The sequence below is a fragment of the Otolemur garnettii genome, unplaced genomic scaffold (genome assembly GCF_000181295.1).
Source record: "Otolemur garnettii isolate 467f Iridium unplaced genomic scaffold, OtoGar3 scaffold00070, whole genome shotgun sequence".
Classification (NCBI taxonomy): Eukaryota; Metazoa; Chordata; class Mammalia; order Primates; family Galagidae; genus Otolemur; species Otolemur garnettii.
This window is the reverse complement of record NW_003852465.1, coordinates 9,668,710-9,676,910: the sequence shown is the minus strand read 5'-3', so window position 1 is coordinate 9,676,910 and position 8,201 is coordinate 9,668,710. Positions and strand designations below refer to the sequence as shown.

At 40.8% G+C, this 8,201-nt stretch overlaps 1 protein-coding gene across 1 annotated transcript in view; it reads right to left on the bottom strand.

The window, feature by feature from the left end:
• SPATS2 (spermatogenesis associated serine rich 2) overlaps positions 1-8,201 on the bottom strand; it is a 128,961-nt gene that overhangs the window by 71,734 nt on the left and 49,026 nt on the right. The window lies entirely within an intron of this gene.

Here is an 8,201-nt window from a genome sequence, read left to right as displayed (position 1 = left end):
ATGCCATCGCACTCTACCCAGGGGGACAGCTTGAGGCTCTGTCTCAAAAAAAAAAAAAAAAGAAAGACTGTATCTGTTTAAAAGCAGTATTTTTTGCCTTAAGAAAACTTAATCTTAGAATCAGATCATCTTCTTAGTTTAGAAAGCATTTTTCTCAGTCTTCTGTATGTATCTCAAACATCTCATCCTCATCTCTGCTTCACAAAAATATTACCTCTTATCGCTCCCTAAAATCTTTCTTACCACCTGATCTTCCCATTCAAATCAAGGGGTCTTTTCTCTTTCTCTAGAATTTCCTATACTTAACTTCTCAGCTCAAATGCAGCTGTAATAACCCAGGGAGCTGTGAGCAGGGTAGTGGAGGGGAATGCAAAGGAATTTTAATATGGAACATGGAAGCACTAAAATGAAATTAGTCAATACTGTAAGAAGCTTCTCTAAATTTATTATAAAGATAAGCTATTGTTTTCATAGTACTAAACATTTTCAAAACAGATACCCAAGATTTCTGGGTAAAGAAAGCAAGGTGAGGATTACAGAACTCTTACTCCTGGACAACTGACAGGTAAAACATTTTACAAAATACAATGCAAGGAAAGGAAAGTAGCTTTATATAAAATACCTTCCAATTTGAAAAGAGGAGAAGGAAAGGGTAAGTAGGTAATGGAAAAGTTTAAAAAGTATTCCACCAAGAAAAAGAACCTCTATATACCACAATGTGACCTCAGGAACAGCAGCGTAAGCATCTGAGACTTATGATCTTTCAGAAAATTAAGCCAAGTTGGGAGAATCAGCCAAAGCTTATGGAAATACATAGAATCTACCCCTAGATAAAGTGAGCTTGATAGGGAACATGTGATGAGATTTTAGAAAAAAGTTCATAGGCTCAGTGTAGGTAGGCAGGTTTGAACCCGGCCCAGGCCTGCTAAACAACAATGACAGCTCCAGTAGGAAGATAGCCAGTGTTGTAGCTGGTGCCTGTGGTCCAGCTGTGGGAGGCTGAGGTAAGAGAATTGCTTAGGCCTAGGAGTTGGAGGTTGCTGTGAGCTGTGATGCCATAGCACTCTACCTAGAGGGCGACATAGTCAGACTCTGTCTCAAAAAAAAAAAAAAAAAGTTCATATCTATCAAAAAGAACTGAAGTCTCCTATGGCAAGCTCTTCTCCACTTTCGCCTTCTGAGCTTAAAGAAACAGTGCTGTGGTGCAAACCTATAGTCCAGTCCTCAAACTTTTTAAACAGGGCACCAGTTCACTGTTCCTCAGACCATTGGAGGGCTGGACTGCAGGCCCCAGGACGAGTCGGCTGCTAAGCAGGACAGGCAGCATCAGCAAAAACACCCAGTGGGCCGGATAAATGTCCTTGGCACGTTGCACGTGGTCCGCAGGCCATAGTTTGAGGATGCCTGAATATAGTCCCAAATGCTGAGTCAGGAGGATCACTTAAACCAAGAAGTTCAAGACCAGCCTGGGCAACACAACCAGACCTCAACTTCATCTCAAAAAGGAAAAGAACAAAGAAAAGAAAAGAAGATGAAAGCAAAATCCAACAACTAACAACAGTGTATAAGTAGGAATGGGTAAGATAGGTCCCAAATAAGTTTGTAAACATATCAAGGGTATGGCATCTAAACTCTATAGCTACAAACAAAAGGTATAACCAAAGCTGTTCACACAGAGCATAGAAAAGATTAAATAAAAATGACACAGCAGTGCTCACTTCAGCAGCACATTTACAAAAACTGGAATGGTATAGTTTTTAAATGAATGGCATGTCCTACACAGGGATGGCATGCAAATTTGTGACTCATCCCATATTAAAAGAAAAATAACACAACAACTATCAAACCTACTGTAACAAACGGGAAAAACAATGAGAGATAAGAATTACCATGTAAAAGATGAAGACTCCACTCTGTAAAATAATATAACCCCCCCAAAACAAAAGCAGATTATCCCTTAAATGCTTATTTGAATACTTCAAATAAGAACTTGAATTCAATAAAACAAAACCTATAAATAAAGGATAAAAAGAAAGCAGACTGCTTTCAGTTTAAAGAAAAACTGAAAAAACACCATCATTAAGAAGTCAGAAATAGTAAGAAGCACAATAGGCACAGATGAAAACAGAATGAATGAACTGAAGGAAGAGCCTTCAGAAGAAAAAAACCCAGAGATTAAAGTAACTAGGAGATAACATAAAAGCACAAAAAATGAGCTAATTTAAGGATAATTGGAATCAATAGAGGGACTCAAAAATTTTAGGACTCAATAAAGGGAACAGAAAAAGCATTCACAGAAATATACAAGTAAATTCCCTTGAAATAATAAAGTCCTGAATCTATTCAAATTCCCACCTCTAATCCATCACAAAAAAATCCCATCTGTTTTACATTTAAAACATACACCCAGAACTGGACTACTTCTCACCACCTACACTGCTACCCCTCTTGTTTTAAGTCACAACCATCTCACCTGTACTGCTATAATCAGGATTATAATAGCCTCCTAACTGGCATCCTATTCTGCCACTCTCCAGCTTCTATTTCACTTTAGCTGCTTTTAAAATTATTTTAGGCTTGGCGCCTGTGGCTCAAGCGGCTAAGGCGCCAGCCACATACACCTAAGGTGGTGGGTTCGAATCCCCAGCCCAGGCCTGCCAAACAACAATGATGGCTGCAACCAAAAAATGGCCAGGTGCTGTGGCGGGCGCCTGTAGTCCCAGCTACTTGGGAGGCTGAGGCAGGAGACTCGCTTGAGCCCAGGAGTTGTGGGTTGTTGTGAGGGTGATGCCATGGCACTCTACCCAGGGAGATGGCTTGAGGCTCTGCCTCAAAAAAAAATAAAATAAATAAAATAAATAAATAAATAAAATTATTTTAAAGGCAGCAACTTTGTGGCTTAAAGCCCTCCAGCAGTTTCTCATTTCTTTCAAAATAAAAACCAAAGTCCTGGGCAGTGCCTGTGGCTCAGAGAGTAGGGTGGCGGCCCCATATACCAAGGTTGGAGGGTTCAAACCCGGCCCCGGCCAAACTGCAACAAAAAAATAGCTGGGCGTTGTGGTGGGCACCTGTAGTCCCAGCTACTTGGGAGGCTGAGGCAAGAGAATCACCTAAGCCCAGGAGTTGGAGGTTGCTGTGAGCTGTGAGCTGTGATGCCGCGATACTCTACCACACTCTACCAAAAACCAAAGTCCTCCCACAATGGACTTATAATCATCCCTTTTAAACTCCAGATATGTTATCTCCCTGGTGCTCTGAAGGTGTTCCCTCCGCTCAAAATGTTCTTCCCCTCAATATCTATATGGAACACTTCCTTATCTTCAGATCTTTTTTCTTCTTCTTTTCTTTTTTTTTTAGAGACAGAGTCTTACTTTGCCAGCCTCTATAGAGTGCTATGACGACACAGCTCACAGCAACCTCCAACTCCTGGGCTTAGGCGATTCTCTTGCCTCAGCCTCCTGAGTAGCTGGGACTACAGGCACCCACCACTATGTCTGGCTATTTTTTTTGTTGCAGTTTGGCCAGGGCTGGGTTTGAACCCACCACCCTTGGTATATGGGGCCTGTGCCCTACCCACTGGGCCACAGGTGCCACCCCTTCAGGTCTTTTTTCAAATGTTACCTTCTCTGAGGTTAATCACATGAAACTACTGAACTTGGGGTAGGAAAAGTGGGCGTCTATGGGACTGCTGCCTGGGGCTACTCCCCTTACATATCCCTGGGGGCCCAGTGGAAAGCCATGAAAACAAGTAACTTGATGACAGAGGGGGCTGACTTGATTTTGAAGCAAAGCACAGAAAAATCCCATACCTAGTTTGTATTCTTGGTGACAAATAAGTAAGACCAAGGGCTGAGCAGGCCTGAGGTTGTTGTCATAGTTGGTGCAATAAACAGATCAATGATTACACAGAAATTTTAAAGGGAAATCCAAAAATGAGACTAAAGGGGACCTTGTAATGTGTTCCACACATTCATGCTAGAGATACTAAACAGGGTATAAACTATCCAAACATCTCTGGCTGATCACAAGTGTGTGCATGGAGGTGAAAAAGGCCTAAGAAAGCCGAATGGAAAGTCACTGTTATAACAGACTTTTAAAATATCCAAACTTTGGGTGGTGCCTGTGGCTCAGTGAGTAGGGCACTGGCCCCATATACCGAGGGTGGTGGGTTCAAACCCGGCCCCGGCCCTGGACAAACTGCAACAAAAAAATAGCCAAGCATTGTGGTGGGTGCCTGTAGTTGCAGCTACTCAGGAGGCTGAGGCAAGAGAATTGCCTAAGCCCAAGAGTTGGAGGTTGCTGTAAGCTGTGACACCATCGCACTCTACTAAAATAAGACTCTGTCGGGGCAGCGCCTGTGGCTCAAAGGAGTAGGGTGCCAAACCCATATGCTGGAGGTGGCAGGTTCAAACCCAGCCCCAGCCAAAAACTGCAAAAAAAAAACCAAAAAATCCAAACTTTGAAAGTGATCCCAACAACAAAAAGATCTACAGGCAGAGGGTTAAAGAAATGTGTACTGTCTCGAGTGTTTTAGTATAACCTTTGACCAGCTATTAATTGATCACTAGCCTAGTAGACATAGGTATAACTCCAACAAGCCAGACTTAAATTTTTTTTCTTTAATAAGAAAACAGGGCTTGGCGCCTGTGGCTCAACCGGCTGGGGCGCCAGCCACATACACCTAGGGTGGCGGGTTCAAATCCCCAGCCTGGGCCCGCCAAACAACGATGTCGGCTGCAACCAAAGGATGGCCGGGCGTTGTGGCGGGCGCCTGTGGTCCCGGCTGCTTGGGGGGCGGAGGCAGGAGACTAGCTTGAGCCCGGGAGTTGGAGGTTGCTGTGAGCTGTGGTGCCACGGCACTCTACCCAGGGGGACAGCTTGAGGCTCTCTCTCAAAAAAACAAAAAAAAAAAATAAGAAAACAGGACAGTGGCTCACGTCTATAATCCTAGCACTCTGGGCGGTGCCTGTGGCTCAGTAAGTAAGGCGCCAGTCCCCTGAGGGTGGCAGGTTCAAACCTGGCCCCAGCCAAACTGCAACAAAAAAATAGCTGGGCACCTGTAGTCCCAGCTATTCAGGAGGCTGTGGCAAGAGAATCACCTAAGCCCAGGAATTGGAGGTTGCCATGAGCTGTGTGACGCCATGGCACTCTACCAAGGGCCACAAAATGACTGTCTCTACAAAACTAAAAACAAAAAACACAACAATCACAACAGAGCAACAACCCTTAAAAGGGGGAAAAACAGAAACCAAAGCTACAATACATTATGTAAAATACCTAATTTCGGTTTGGTGCCTGTAGCTCAGTGGCCAGGGCACTAGCCACATAAACCAGAGCTGGCAGGTTTGAACTCAGCCCAGGTCTGCCAAACAACAATGAAAACTACAACAAAAAAAAAATAGCCAGGCGTTGTGGAGGGCACCTGTAGTCCCAGCTACTTGGGAGGCTGAGGCAATAGAATCGCTTAAGCCCAAGAGCTTAAGTTTGCTGTAAGCTATGATGCTACTGCACTCTACCCAAGGCGACATAGTGAGACTGTCTCAAAAAAATAAGTAAAAATAAATAAATAAAATAAAATACCTAGTTTCAACAATAAAAAAAAACAAAACTATTACATATGTGAAGATGTAGAAAAGTATGACCTAAACTCAGGAGAAAAAAACAACAGGAAATTGAAATCGTGCCTGAGTAGGCCCAAATGCCTGACTTCACAAAGACTTCAAATTTCTTTAAAGAAAGAAAAATATGGGTTGAGTGTGGTGGCTGACATCTGTAATCCTAGCACTCTGGGAGGCCAAGGTGGGTGGACTACTAAAGCTCAAGAGTTCGAGACCAGCATAAGCAAGAGTGAGAACCTGTTTCTACTAAAAGTAGAAAAACCGGTCTGGGCATCGTGGTAGGTGCCTGTAATCCCTTCCACTTGGGAGGCTGAGGCAAGAGGATCACTTAAGCCCAGGAATTTGAGGATGCTGTGAGCTAGGCTAATAGCATGGAACTCTAACTTGGGGCAAGAGAATGAGACTCTATCTCAAAAAAAAAAAAAGTTTTTTTTTTAAGTAAATAAATAAAAAAGCCAAACAGAAATTGTGAAGTTGAATACCAGAGTAGAAGAAAATAAATCAATGAACTTGAAGAAAGTGCAATGGAAATTATCTGAAGAAGACAGACAAAAAAACTTAACAAAATGGAGCTTCAAAGATCTGTGGAACAATGTCAAGTATATCAATATATACAAAGTAAAAGTTGCAGAAGAAGTGAATCCAGAAGATAAAAATAATGACCCAAATAATGCACATTGATTATTTTTAAAATGTATTTAGACTCAAGAAGCTCAATGAACTACAACTGCAATACACACAGAAACTCATAACTAGACGTAACACAGTGAAAATGATGAAAGCTAAAACCAGAAAATTTTGAAAGCAGCAAAAACAAAAACAAAACCTAATCATGTGCAGGGAAGCAACAATATAACAGCTAATTTCCCATCAGAAACAAGGGAAGCCAACACACAGTGAAATGATATTCAAGAAAAAATTGTCAAGCAAGAATACGATATCTAGCAAAACTATATTTCAAAAATGAAGGTGAAATAAAGACATCCTAAAGACTTACAGAGAATACAGTGCCTGCAAATCTGACTTATAAGAAATTCTAAAGGAAGTCTTTCAGGCTAAAAGGAAATGACACCAGATGGTAACACAAAGAAATGAAGAGCACTGGGAGGGTGGCACCTATGGCTCAAAGGAGTGGGACACCGGCCCCATAAACCAGAGGTGGCAGGTTGAAACCCACCCCCAGCCAAGAACTGCAAAAAAAAAAAAAAGAGCACTGGGAAAAACAAATCTGTAGGTAAATATAAAACATATATTTTAAAGTTTTTGTCTATTAAAATCTTTTAAAAATACAAGATTACATAAAGTAGTAACAATACTACAGTGTTGGGTGTACAACAAAAATAGACATAATACATACAATAATTGCAAAGAAGCTTCATTACGGAATTAAACTAGCAGTAATTTAATTAAAGTAGGCTGTGATAAGTTAAAATGAATATTGTAATGTCCAGAGCAAGTACTAAGAAAAAATTAAAAAATAATAGAAATAAACAAAAGACAACAGAAAAATCATGCATTAAAATATGTCTATTAAACATAGGTAAGGCAATAAAAGAGGAACAAATAGAAAGATAAGAGACATCCCCCAAAAAACAAAATCAAAATAGAGGGAATTCTAACTATATCATAAATTACATTTAATATAAATAGCTTAAAGACTACACTCAAAAGATAAAAATTATCAGACTAGATGAAAAAATAAAATCCAACTCTACGTTGCCTATAAGAGATACACTACAGAGTAAGATACAAAAAGACTGAAAATAAACAGATAAGAAAAGATACATCATGCAAACAGTAATAATAAATTAATACCAGACAAAACAGACTTCAAGACAAAATATTTCTAGAGACAAAGAAATCCATCATCATGATAAAAGGGTCATGATGTCAGAAATATATAACAATTATAAATATATAATCCACATAAAGCAAAAACTGACAGAAAGAATAAAGAATTCAACAATAATAAAGATTTCAGGCCAGGCACAGTGGCTCATGCCTATAATCCTAACACTCTGGGAGGCCAAGATGGGTGGATAGTTTGAGCAAAAGCCTCAGCACTCTACCTAGGGTGACAGTTTGAGACTCTGTCTCAAAAAACAACAACAACAATAAAGATCTCAGTATCTTACTCTCAATAATTGATTAATAACCCAAACAGAAAATCAGCAAAAATAGCTCTGCTGTTTTTATACATAAAAGTTTACTCTAACACAGGCATGCCCACTGGTTATGTATCATATATGGTGGTGGTTTTTGTACTACAACTGTAGAAATGAGTGTTGCAGCAAAGATCACATGGCCCGTATTTGCCACATGGCCCTTCATGGAAAAAGTTTGTCAAACTATGTGATAGGACATATACCCAAAAGAAATAAGTACATATGGTGATAAATAAGAATGTTTGTTTTTTTTTTGAGACAGAGCCTCAAGCTGTCCCCTGGGTAGAGTGCTATGGCATTGCAACTCACAGCAACCTCCAATGCCTGGGCTCAAGCCAGTCTCCTGCCTCAGCCTCCCAAGTAGCTGGGACCACAGGCGCCTGCCACAATGCCCGGCTATTTTTTGGTTGCAGCCGTC